At 41.5% G+C, this 12,342-nt stretch overlaps 1 protein-coding gene across 6 annotated transcripts in view; it reads right to left on the bottom strand.

Moving 5' to 3' along the window:
* The window catches only part of BICRAL (BICRA like chromatin remodeling complex associated protein), a 116,820-nt gene that overhangs the window by 44,912 nt on the left and 59,566 nt on the right, over positions 1-12,342 (bottom strand). For 4 of the 6 annotated variants that reach the window (XM_063725235.1, XM_054557510.2, XM_024248869.3 and 1 more), the window contains one exon: positions 11,505-11,600. The exons of 1 other annotated variant lie outside the window; for it this stretch is intronic. The gene's annotated coding sequence lies outside the window, so the exon portion shown is untranslated. Of the gene's footprint in view, positions 1-625; positions 3,859-11,504; positions 11,601-12,342 lie in introns of those variants that run through there. One more of the 6 variants, XM_002816897.6, reaches the window with a different exon arrangement.

Below are 12,342 nucleotides of genomic sequence, written 5' to 3'. Positions count from 1 at the left end.
AGTATTCAATTTAAACTTTTTATTGAAAACAAACCTTTAACTTATAAGTCAAAAAAGAATCTAGACAAATCAAAGATAGTTGGCAGCAACCTCCCTCACATGCAGATTCCCCCAAGGGGCTATAAACCATGAATAGTAACTTCCTCAAAATGTACAATAAACAAGGGGAGAAATAATATTTATGTTTTAGAAAAGATCTCATAGACATAGAGGTCTTTTAATTTTGTGACTCAGTGTTCCTAAACATGGTGAGCAATCTACATTTTTTGCCATATTCTGGCTATCTTTAGGAAGATAGGAAAATGGTTCTTCCTGCATTTAGAGAGAGAAGAGGGGGCACCCTAGCCGCAGGCAGTCTCTCCAGGCTCTGGCCTGCCGGTCCTGCATTCTCCTTTTGCAGCAGCACCACCCCTGTTCAACTCCAAACAATCTACATCCTAACACTAGAATCCTTAAAGTAGAGAATCTCAACCAAAAAAGTTCACCCCAGCTCCAGGCCCTGAGATCCCTCTCTCCCCCGCCAGCAACAGCGTCAAGCTTAGCCAGTGAAATGACTACGCTTCGGCTGAAACAACAACAACTGCAGATTCCAAGAGCAGCTCTCCCCACAGACTGGGAAACTTACACTAGTGATCCGACACCTGGCAACACCGCCTCACACCCCTTTTGAGCCATGCGTGGAATAATTTACATCACGGAATGCCAGGGCCAAGAGTTCTGGAGCAGTTGGAAAGGGCAGTTGTGAACGGCAGTTGGACGTAGGAATGAAATCCTGAAGAGATGCCCAGAAGAGGGACACGCCCGAAGAAGGCAGAAGGGACAGTCTCTACTAAATGTTTTTCCTCTGTTAAAACTGCATCTCTTCTCCAATTCCCTCAGACTTCCCACTCTAACAGTCACAAGGCCAAACTAGTATAAAATGTACTCCTGCTACATGGAAGGTAACTTGCTTTCCTCAGGAAGAGTCTGGAAGGGGTAAGTACCCCCACTGGGATCTGCCAGGGATCTTCCCCTTGGCGGCTGAATTCATTCAGATGCTGAATGATCTGGGAGATTACAAACCCTGTGAGTAGAATCCAGTGGAGAGGAGAAATGATGGTTGAGAAAGGAGGAACAAGGAGTGGGAAAAGATACCAAAAGGTGACTCCCAAGGCTGAAACTGACAAGGACAGCTGGCTAAGTGAAACCTGCTTTTTAGAACTCAACTTGGAGTTACTCACGGGCACACTCACATGACTATACTAGTGTAACATGACTGTGGAGGAATGAAGATGGGACAGAAAGGAAAAGCAGGAAAATGATCATCACATAGATACAGAAAAATCTGTGTGAAGGTCTTCCCTTAAATCCTGACGACATTTAGTTAGATAAAATTGTATTAATCATGGCTCATCGGCATACCATAGGCTTGTCTCTCAGGCATCACAATCATATGGAATAAATTAGCCAATTATGATATACATTAAGCCTATAAAGGAGATATTACTTTTTTAACATGACCACTTAAATTGAATTCTCCTGTATCCTTTGTGAATTCTTTTTAAGTGTCTGTCTCTGGAACAAACTAATTAATAAAAATGTAAGTGAAAAATAGCCTATACCAAAGAAAAACACTTCCACAACTCTCCCAGCTTCCCTCCTTACTTGACACACTTGCCTAGTTCCTCTACTTGATGAGGTGCCCTAAGGGTTAAACAAGCCCTGAGGCAGGAAGTCAACACCAGTCACTCCATTGAGGTGTTACTACCACCAGCACTTTCAAGCACAGAGAACATCTGCTACCCCTAAGTTTAGAGTGACAAACTACTCCTTGAGTAGTGCAAACAGAACACTTTTATAATATTGAATGAGATTAAAAGCCATTGTGCAACCTTCTCTACCAAACAAAACAGGGAGTCAAACACTTGGCTTGAAAGAAGGCTCCCTGGGGATATCTACCCCCTATCAGCAGCATCAGGAACTGCCAGACAGGCCTTCTCCTCTGGTCCCAGTAGGTACAACTCTAGGAGCCTTTACAGTCAGGGGCACCCTGAGAATTCTGCTTTTTAAAGGGCCACACTCTTTTCTCACCTTAAACAGTTTCAAATTAAAAGAGATGACCCTTAGCCCTGTATTCTCTAGCTTCAAATAATGCCAAAATATAGTCATAATATAGCCTAATCCAGGGGTTCCTTTCACCAGATGACCTATGGTCCATCAAAGTAAATTTACCAAATCAAAATTGTAAAAATTGTCTATGATTTTAAAATGGGAAGATAGGCCGGGCGTGGTGGCACATGCCTGTAATCCCAGCGCTTTGGGAGGCCAAGGTGGGTGGATCACCTGAGGTCAGGAGTTCGAGACCAGCCTGGCCAACACGGTGAAACCCGTCTCTACTAAAAATACAAAAAATTAGCCAGGCATGGTGGCACATGCCTGTAGTCCCAGCTACTCGGGAGGCTGAGGCAGGAGAATTGCTTGAACCTGGGAGGCAGAGGTTGCGGTGAGCCAAGATCACGCCACTGCACTCCAGCCTGGGTGACAGAGCGAGATTCTGTCTCAGAAAATAAAATTAAAAAAAAATAAAATGAGAAGATAATCTGAAGATCAGTCACTAATGACCCAAAAGTGAAGAATTTCGTTTTCTCTGGAAAGATTCTCCCTTTACTTCTGGACTCCTGTTGAGGCTCTTTTCACATTCAAGTAACAACCCTGGAATCCCTAGATGGGTGGCTGACCCCAGGTAGATTTTATGAGGCTAAGGGGAAATCCCTGGATGAGTGATTGGAAACTATTTCTTGGCCCAACAGACGTGAGCAAGATGTCTTCCCCTCTGTAAATAGCAGCACTCGACAGTGGGATTTGTCGTGGAGGGAAGGGGGCTGTAGGCACCCCAAGAGTTCAGAAATCACTGTCCTGAACACCTGACTACCTCTCTTAAAAAATTAAAGCTAATATTTAAAATTGTTCTGAATTGCACCAACAAACATCTTAAATAATAGCTTTTAATCAAGAGGACAGTGTAAAAATGACATTTCAAAGAGGCGGGGAAAAGTTGTTAACAATATGGGGAAAATAAGGTAGATTCACACCTCATATCTTACACAAAAATAAATTCTAGATGGCTCTAGGAGTTAAATGGTGGAGGGAGAAAGAACCTTAAAGTAATAGAATAACACATGGGAGAATTTTTTTTTTTTTTTTTAACAATCTTGGAGTGAGGAAAGTCTAAGGATGTCATAAGACACACAAGTTATAAAAGACTGACAAAGTCAATGACATAAAATGCAAAGCTTCCGCATGATAAAAGAAAAACACATCATAAGCAAAGTCAAAGACTAAAACAAATAAACAAAAATAACTGGGAAAAATACCTCCACTTCATACCCCAGAGGGCTTTTCTCCCTAATACATAAAGAGCTCCTATAAATAAGGAAAATTTTTTTATCAGGGCTTTTCTCCCTAATACATAAAGAGCTCTTATAAATAAGGAAAATTTTTTTATCAGGATCCGTCCAGAATATCAGTCAAAGATTTAATCAGTTTATGAGCAATCAATTCACAGAAAAGGAAATACAACCAGCTCCTAAGCATATAAAAGAATCAACCTTACTTACAATAAGAGAAATATAAATTAATATTGTAGTGAGATACTACATGTCCTGTCAGATTGGCAAAGATAAAAAAGTTGGAAGGATTATGCTAGCAGGGAGTGGGGAAATAGGAACTTTTATACACTGACAGGATACAGACTCATATAACCTCTAGTGAGGGCAATTTAGCAATGTCTTTCAAAATCTTAAGTGCACAGATCAGCTTACCAAGCAAATCCATTTCCAGGTATTTGTACTGCAGATATTCTTTTTTACTCACCTTTTTTTTTTTTTTTTTTTTTAAGAGATGGGGTCTCTCTATGTTGCCCAGGCTGGACTTGATCTCTTCTCTCAAGAGATCCTTAACCCCCTAAGTAGCTGGGCCTACAGGTATGTGCCACCATAACCAGCTGTCATGTGGGTATTCTTTCACATGTGCCAAATGATATGTGTATAAGAATATCCAGGGCATGGATAAAAGAACAGGCTCTGGCTTACCTCTGCCAAGATATATGTGTAAGAATACTCTCTGCAACATTAATTTTTATTGTAAAATAGCAGAATAAATTTATTATTCAATCATTTAAAAAAAAGAATATCCAGGGCAGTATTATTATTATTATTATTATTATTATTTTAGTATTAATTGGTTTTAACAAAGGACTGCAAAACCCTAGATGTCATGGGTATGGGGTTTCTTTCTGGGGCAATAAAAATGTTCTTGAACTGGCTTGGCAATGTAGTGAGACCCCATTTCTACAAAACATTTAAAAATTAGTCGAGTGTGGTGATGCACACCTGTAGTTCCAGCTACTTGGGAGGCTGAGATGGGAGGATTGTTTGCTTGAGCCTAGCAGGTCAAGGCTGCAGTGAGCTATGATTACACCACTGCACTCCAGCCAAAGCGACAGAGCCAGACTCTGCCTCTTAAAAAAAAAAGAGTTCTTGTATTAAACTACTGAGTTATATACTTTAAAAGGGTGAATTTTCTGGTATGTAAATTATATCTTAATTTAAAAAACTCTCTTAAAAACCCTAAATGTCCATGATTAAATGTCCTGGTTAAATCAATTATGGTTTACCTACATAGTGGAATACTCTGCAGTCATTAAAACTAATGAGGCAGTTTTAATCGTACTGACTTGGAAGGATATATGGTCAATTAAAAAAGAAAGGTGCAGAATAGTATGTACATTATGTTCCCAAATGTGTGTGGGGGAAATACACACACACACACATATATATACACACACACACATAAATGATGTGTGTGTGTAAATGCACAGAACCTAAAATGAAACACAGGTAACCAATAACACTAGTTGCTTCTGGGAAGAAAACAGGGTGACTGGGGAACAGAGGAAGATACACTCTTTTTTTTTTTTTTTTTTTTGAGATGGAGTCTCACTCTGCCGCCCAGGCTGGAGTGCAGTGGTGCAATCTCGGCTCACTGCAAGCTCAGCCTCCCGGGTTCACACCATTCTCCTGCCTCAGCCTCCTGAGTAGCTGGGACTACAGGCGCCCGCCATCACGCCCAGCTAATTTTTTGTATTTTTAGTAGAGACGGGGTTTCACCATGTTAGCCAGGATGGTCTCGATCTCCTGACCTCGTGATCCGCCCTCCTCGGCCTCCCAAAGTGCTGGGATTACAGGCATGAGTCACCGCGCCTGCCCGATACTCTTTATTTATATGTCCTTTTGTATCTTTTGAAATTTGTGCCACATGCATGTAAGATCTAATCAAAAAAGAAATACAATTAATAAAACAAGGAGAAGAAGGACCCAAAATGGTCCTTGAAGTACAAGAACCTCAAGTCACTTTAGCCGGGTGTGGTGGCGCTTGCCTTTAGTCCCAGCTACTTGGTAGGCTGAGGTCGGAGGCTGACTTGAGCCCAGGACATGAAGGTTGCAGTGAGCCGTGATCTTGCCACTGCACTCCAGCCCGGGCAAAAGTACCAAACCCTATCTCAAAAATAAAATAAAATTTAAAAAGAACCTCAAGTAAGGCTTGCTCTCCTTAAGTATACCAAATATACCAAATACTCAGAACTTTTTTTTTTGAAGAGACAGGGTTTCATTATGTTGCCCAGCCTGGCCTTGAACTCTTGGGCCCAAGCAATCCTCCCCTTTCAGTCTTCTGAGTAGCTAGGATTACAGGTGTATGCTACAGTGCCCAGCTAAATACTTATAACTTTTTTTTTTTTTAATTTTTTTTGGTAGAGGCGAGGTCTCACTATGTTGCCCATGCTGGTCTCGAACTGCTGCACTTAAGTGATTCTCCACCTTGGTCTCCTAAAGTGCTGGGATTACAATTACCATGCCCAGCTCTTAGAACATTTTAAAGCAGCCTAATGGCCTGGAGAATAAGCAACATCAGCTGTCTTAAAAGAAATACTGTATCTTTTTTTTTTTTGAGACAGAGTTTCTCTCTTGTTGCCCAGGCTAGAGTGCAATGGCGCAATCTCGGCTTACCACAACCTCCGCTTACCGGGTTCAAGTGACTGTCCTGCCTTAGCCTCCTGAGATAGGATTACAGGCCCATACCACCACACCTGGCTAATTTCGTATTTTTAGTAGAGACAGGGTTTCTCCATGTTGGTCAGGCTGGTCTCGAACTCCCGACCTCAGGTGATCCGCCTGCCTCAGGCTCCCAAAGTGCTGGGATTACAGGCAGGAGCCACTGCGCCCGGCCAAGAAATACTGTATCTTAAAAATAGTCTGAATTTAATTAAGCTCACAGCAAAACTTCAAAGACCTCCAAGGCAGAGATATAACAGACTATTAATTTTTTTTCCACACAGAGGGAGAAAATCTAAGCTCTCATTAAGAAACACAATTGGTTGCAAGAACAGATATTTCAGGAAACCTAGTTCAGCAAATCAGTTTTGCCTATTTAAGATGTTCTGGGCTGGGCACGGTGGCTCACGCCTGTAATCCCAACAATTTGGGAGGCCGAGATGGGTGGATCACCTGAGGTCAGGAGTTCAAGACCAACCTGGCCAACATGGTGAAACCCTGTCTTTACTGAAAATACAAAAAAATTAGCTGTATGTGGTGGTGGATGCCTGTAATCCCAGCTACTCGGGAGGCTGAGGCAGGAGAATTGCTTGAACCCAGGAGATGGGGGTTGCAGTGAGCCAAGATCACCCCACTGCCCTCTAGCCTGGGCAACGGAGCGAGACTCCATCTCAAAAAAAAAAAAAAAAAAAAAAAAAGATATTCTGACCAGTAGCAATGGAAGAAAACCAAACTTCACCCTTAAGAGTCATAAAACAGCCTGGCCAACATGGTGAAACTCTGTCTCTACTAAAAATACAAAAAAATGAGCCGGGTGTGGTGGTGTGTGCCTGTAATCCCAGCTACTATGGGGGCCGAGGCATGAGAATCTCTTGAACCAGGAGGTGGAAGCTGCAGTGAGCTGAGATCGCACTACTGCCCTCCAGCCTGGGTGATAGAGTGAGACCCTGTCTCAAAAAAAAGAAAAAAAAAAAAAAGTAATAAAACAGGATTTCAAAGACTGCACAAACTGAAATTTGGTATGTGGCCACTATTACAAATGTTTTTGTTTCCTCCTTTATCTGCTTCTCTGTTCTTTTTCTTCTTTCAAAAATATAGCCTAGTGGCTGAGGCAAGGCGGATCACCTGAGGTCAGGAGTTCAAGACCAGCCTGGCCAACATGGTGAAAACCCCATTCTACTAAAAATACAAGAATCAGCCGACCATGGTGGCACATGACTATAATCCCAGCTACTTGGGAGGCTAAGGCAGGAAGGAGAATCGCTTGAACCTGGGAGGCGGAGGCTGCAGTGAGCCAAGATCATGCCACTGAACTCTAACCTGGATAACAGACCAAGACTTCATCTAAAAAAAAAAAAAATATATATATATATATATATATGTATGCATACGTGTGTGTTGTGTATATATATATAATTTATATATATACATATACATATGTGTATGTATATAACCTAGTGAAGAGGGCCTGAACTCAGGGGGTCGAGACTACAGTCAGCTGAGATCACGCCACTGCACTCCAGCCTGGGTGACAAAGTGAGACCCTGTCTCCAAAAAAAAAAAAAAAAAAACAAACCCACCAAGAGCCAAAAACTACTGACATTTGCTTTACTTGTAGTAAGTTGCTATGAGTCATAACTTCCTAATAGTTTACAAACAAATTTACCTCTAAAAGGTGCTGAGATTAGCAAATTATTGAGAGACTTTAAGCAGACATGAACTACGGAATAGTTGCAGTCTTCAAAATCACATTTTTACTCCCTGACCTATTGAAGGTAAAATGAACTGCAGTCACTTTATTTTTACTGACATATTTACTACTTCTAGTGTTCTTCATTCTTTTAAGTAAGTCCAGATTTCCATCTGGTATCATTTTCCTTCTCCTGAAAGGAATCCTTTAATGTTTTTTGTAGTGCAGGTCTTTGCTGATGAATTCTTTCAGTTTTGATATATCTTTAAAGACTGTGAGATGGGCACCGTGGCTCACGCCTGTAATCCTACCACTTTGGGAGGCTGAAGTGGTCTGATTGCTTGAGTCCAGGAGTTTGAGACCCTCCTGGGCAACATGGAAAAACCCCATCTCTACAAAAAATAAAAAAATTAGCTGGGAATGGAGGTGCGCACCTGTAATCCCAGCTGCTCAGGAGGCTGAGGTGGGAGGACCACCTGAGCCTGGGGAGGTTGAGGCTGCAGTGAGCTGTGATTGTGTGACTGCATTCCAGCCTGGGAGACAGACAGAGATTCTATCCCCACCCCCCAAAAAAGTGTTTATCTTGCCTTCGTTTTTGAAATATATTTTCACTGGGCATATTGTTCAAGATTGACAGGGTTTTTTTCCTTTCAGTTCTTTAAAGATATTGATGTACTGTTTCTCATTTGCATTATTTCCAAAGAAAAGTCTGCCATCATTCTTACCTTGCTTTTTTCCATAATATGTCATTTTTTCCTCTGGACACTTTAAATATTTTTCTCCTTACCACTGGTTTTATGCAATCTGATTATGAAAAGCCTTGGTGTAGTTCTCTTCATGCTTCCAGTGGTTAGGGTTCACTAAGCTTCTAGAATCTGCAGGTTTATAGTTTCCCTCCAATTTAGAAAAATTTCAGCCATTAATTTTTTCAAATATTTTATGCCCCTCCCTCTTCTTTGGGGACGATAATTACAATTATATCATTAGACTATTTGAAGTGTCCCACAGCTCAATGATGCTGTATTTTCTTTCAGTCTTTTATTTTTTTAATTTAATTTATTAATTTTCTTGAGACAGGGTTTTGCTCTGCTGCCCAAGCAGCAGTGCAGTGGCAGGATCACAGCTCATTGCAGCCTCGACCTCCTGGGCTCAGGTGATCCTCCCACCTCAGCTTCTTGAGTAGCTGGGACCACAGGCACTTGCCATCATGCCCAGCTAATTTCTGTATTTTCTGTAGAGACAGGGTTTTACTATGTTGTCCAGGAGGCTGGTCCTGAACTCCTGGGCTTAAGCGATCCTCCTACCTTGGCCTCCTAAAGTGCTGGGATTACAGGTGTGAGCCACCATGTCTGGCCTTTTTTAGTATTTTAATCTCTCTGGCTTTCATTTAGGATAGCTTCTATTCACATGTCTTCAAATTCATAAATCTTTTCTTCTGCAGTCTCTAATCTCCTGTTAATCCCATCCAGTGCACTTTTATTTTAAAACACTGTAGTTTTCATCTCCAGAAGTTCAATTTGGGTCTTTCTGATATACTCCATGTCATTATTATTTAAAAAATTTTTTTGCTTTGTTGTCTTGGCCCAAGATGAGATTCCATGCCATTATTTGTTCAATCTTTCCACTATTTTCTTGAACTTATATAAGATAGTAACAACTTAAAAAAAAATTTTTTTGAAGAGGCAGGGTCTCACTGTGTTGCCCAGGGTGGTCTTGAACCCCTGGTCTCAAGTGATCCTCCTGCCTCAGCCTCCCAAAATAATGGGATTACAGGCATGAGCTCCATGGCTAGCTAATTTTTGTATTTTTTGTAGATACAGGGTTTCACCATGTTGCCCAGGCTGGTCTCATACTCCTGGCCTCAAGCGATCCGCCTGCCTCCGCCACACAAAGTGTTAGGATTACAGGCATAAGCCACCTCATCTGGCCAACAAAAAATTATTAATTCTATCATCTGTATAATTTCTGCGTCTGTTTCTATTGATTGATTTTGTTGTTGTTGTTGGTCCCAATTAAGGGTGGTATTTTCTGCTTCTTTGCATGCCTGGTCATTTTTTTATTGGATGTCAGATATTGTTAATTTTACATTATCAGGTGTTGGATATTTTTGAGCTTTGTCTAGGACACAGTTAAGTTACTTTACAAAGTTTCTTTATAAAATGTCTGATCCTTTTAAGGCTTGCTTTTAAGCTTTGTCAATCTTTAGTCTAGGATTCATTTTGCCCTATAGTGAGGCAATAAACACCCTTCTGAGTACTTCATCTGATATCCTGTGAATTACAAGGATTTTTGCACTCTTGCAGATGGGAACACAAACTATTCTCTGCCCTATGTGAGCTCCAAGTAGTGTTTCTTCCCAGAACTTAGGAAGTTTTCTTAAACACATCAGTTATCAGCTGAAAACTTGAGAAAGACTCTGTAGATCTCCAGATAGTGGAGTGGAGTGGAGTGCTCTCTCTCTCTGGTACTCTGCCCTGGGAACGTAGGCCATTTTTTTTTTTTTTTTTGAGATGGAGTCTCGCTCTGTTGGCAGGCTGGAGTGCAGTGGCACAATCTCAGCTCACTGCAACCTCAGCCTTCCGGGTTCAAGTGATTCTCCTGCCTCAGCCTCGGGAGTAGCTGGGATTACAGGCGCGCGCCACCATGCCCAGCTAATTTTTGTATTTTTAGTAGGGACGGGGTTTCACCATGTTGGCCAGGATGGTCTTGATCTCTTGACCTCGTGATCCGCCCGCCTTGGCCTCCCAAAGTGCTGGGATGACAGGTGTGAGCCACCGCACCCGGCTGAACTTAGGCCATTTTAACCTCTCAGAGACATCAGCTCAACTCAGGCAGATTATCAGCCTTCCTGTGGGTTCCTCCTCCCCTGAGCTATGGTAAGGAAACACTCTTGACAGTAAGCTGGGTTGGTTACAGGGCTCATCTCACTTGTTTTGTCTTCTCAGGAGTCACTGTCCTGTGCTGCCTGATATATAATATCTAAAATACCATTATTTCATATATTGTGTCTGATTTTCACCATTTTTACACAGGAAGTTAAATCCAGTCCCGGTTACTCGATTTTGGCCCCATAGTCATTTGTAAGGTCTTGAACCAAATCTTTTGAAGGGGTTATATGAGTTCATTGGCAGAGATTATAGGATCAGAGTATTCAGAAAGAGGGAGGATAGGAGAAAGGAAGAAGGAAGGAGGACAGATATTTAAATTGTTTATACAGTTTTCTCCTGTGCCTCCTTTTGTTTTCTACCCTTGAAGAACAGCTTACGGAATTAGAAAGTCTCCTTCTTTAATTCCTATCTCTAATAAAGCTATGCAATGGACGTAAAGAATATTCATTATTCATTTAACAAACATTAGCGCCAGGTGCTATGCTAGGGGGTGGGAATATAAAATAGTATGACATAAATGTAATAATAAATTTTAAAATCCTTCACATTTTGTAGAACAGAAGAAGCAAGGCTGAAAAGTGAACTATTGTGTTTGAACAAACAGTTTTCCAATGGGTGTCATCACCAAAAAGTTATGCCATGAATAGCCACTTATGCAGGGCAAATAACGATTCATGTTGATAAGGATGTAAAGTATTCTCATCTTATTCTTTTTACTATATTGTAATTGTTCTGTGCTGTTAAATTTTGAAATTGCAAGACTTCACCTTCTGGCATAGTTCCCGTTTTGAAGGAACTCACTTTCTTTTGGAAGACAGACATGCAACAATTCATTACCATTGCAATGTGAGAAGTGCTACAATTTTTGGCAGGAGTTCCCAAGCTTCTTCAGGTGAAATCGCTGGGCTTTTTGTGAAATAATATGACGTTTTGCTAGAAGAAAACATGACAATATTTTCACAATTATATCCATTTGGGGAGAAAAGAAGCTATCAAACTCAGCATGATTGGCTTTAAGTTTTTTAGTTATTATTCAACCAAGGATTTCTTCATTTATTTTGTCACCAGCTAGGGCCTCCTAAAAGCAAGGAGGAGTGGGTGGAAAAGAGTAAGGCAAATTATTACAAGAAAAACTTAGAAATTTAAAAATTTGGCCGGGCGTAGTGGCTCATGCCTGTAATCCCACCACTTTGGGAGGCTGAGGTGGGTGGATCACCTAAGGTCAGGAGTTCGAGACAAGTCTGGCCAACATGGTGAAACCCCATCTCTACTAAAAATACAGAACTCAGCCGGGTGTGGTGGCACACGCCTGTAATCTCAACTACTCAGGAGGCTAAGGCAGGAGAATTGGTTGAACCTGGGAGGCAGAGGTTGCAGTGAGGTAAGATCACGCCACTGCACTCCAGCCTGGGTGACAGAGGGAGATTCCGTCTCAAAAAATAAAGAAAAATAAATAAATAAAAATTCCCAGCTGGGCATGGTGGCTTATAATTCCAGCACTTTGGGAGGCTGAGGCAGGTGGATCGGTTGAGCTCAGGAGTTGGAGACCAGCCTGGGCAACATGGCAAAACCCCATCTCTACAAAAAATACAAACAATTAGCTGGGCATGGTGGCTTGGGCCTGTGGTCCCAGCTACTTGGGAGGCTGAGGCAGGAGAATTGCTTGAATCTGGGA

Source organism: Pongo abelii, chromosome 5, assembly GCF_028885655.2.
Source record: "Pongo abelii isolate AG06213 chromosome 5, NHGRI_mPonAbe1-v2.0_pri, whole genome shotgun sequence".
NCBI classification, from domain to species: domain Eukaryota; kingdom Metazoa; phylum Chordata; class Mammalia; order Primates; family Hominidae; genus Pongo; species Pongo abelii.
The sequence above is the reverse complement of the archived record's forward strand: the minus strand, read 5'-3'. Positions and strand labels throughout refer to the sequence as shown.